Source organism: Ipomoea triloba, chromosome 16 (assembly GCF_003576645.1).
Source record: "Ipomoea triloba cultivar NCNSP0323 chromosome 16, ASM357664v1".
NCBI classification, from domain to species: domain Eukaryota; kingdom Viridiplantae; phylum Streptophyta; class Magnoliopsida; order Solanales; family Convolvulaceae; genus Ipomoea; species Ipomoea triloba.
This window is the reverse complement of record NC_044931.1, coordinates 2,374,815-2,375,926: the sequence shown is the minus strand read 5'-3', so window position 1 is coordinate 2,375,926 and position 1,112 is coordinate 2,374,815.

Genomic DNA, 1,112 nt, shown 5'->3' with positions numbered 1-1,112 from the left:
AGGAAACATCTGCGCAGAAAGGCGCTTGTTGCTGAGGAACTCGAGAGATCAATCGAGGAGTCCGAGACATCGAGCTCCAGTGAAGGAAGCAGCAGCTTAGAAGATGAGAGGGGACTCATCTGCTTATACACCGAGGAAGAAGAGGATAAATGTCTAATGGCCATTGACAATGAGGTAACCTCCACTTCCACATCTCGCTGCTCTACCTCTACCTCTCGATGTTCTTCGTTCGGAAGCAATGAAGATCCCTTTGAGATGCTTGAAACACTTAAAAGGGATCTCGGTATCGCTAACAACACTCATGCCAAAATCAGGGAAGAAAATAGCAAGCTAACTGCTGAAAGAGATATGCTTAAGAACGTCTCGAAAGAGAATTCAGAGCTAACTCTCAAAGTAAGTGAGTTAGAAGCTAAAGTAATCCTACTGACTGAAGAGTGCAAAGCTCGAGAGACCAGAGAACTTAATCTTAGAAAGGTCATAGCATCATACACTAATTCCTCCAAAGCTATGGAGAAAATGGTAAATGATCACAGACCTACTAGTGATAGAACCGGTCTAGGGTTCCGTCAAGACTATCTCTCGAGAGATAAACAGATCAATGGTTTGGGAACTTCAAATAATGGAGGATCTCAACCCAAACCAAACAAAGGTCATAAAAGACCAATAGAAAAGACCAGAGTAGCTATTCATAAACTGTCCCTATACACCAGCAATGGAAAGTATAGGAAAGCTACGAAGAATGGCCGGGTAAACAATATCGAGAGATCACCTTGCTATCTCTCGCAAGGCCATTCCAAGTACAAAAGGAGCTACATTCCATATAATGCGCCTCAAGGCAAATATGGAAGGTCTGAAATCCACAGAGTTAGGAACTCACGGATGGAGAAAGGCAGACTCTATCCATCTAGTGAGAATTGGTCATCGAATCACAATTTCTGGAAGAAACCTCACTTCCAGCAATTTCACATGATCAAACAGCGTATGAAAGGCATGGTGCATAAGCCGATCGAAAAGTCTATACCTAAGTTGATTTATGCACCAAAGAGGCCCAAAACCTTTGCTAGCATTCCTTATGATTATCAAACGTACAATGGCTACATTGCACCTAGGCC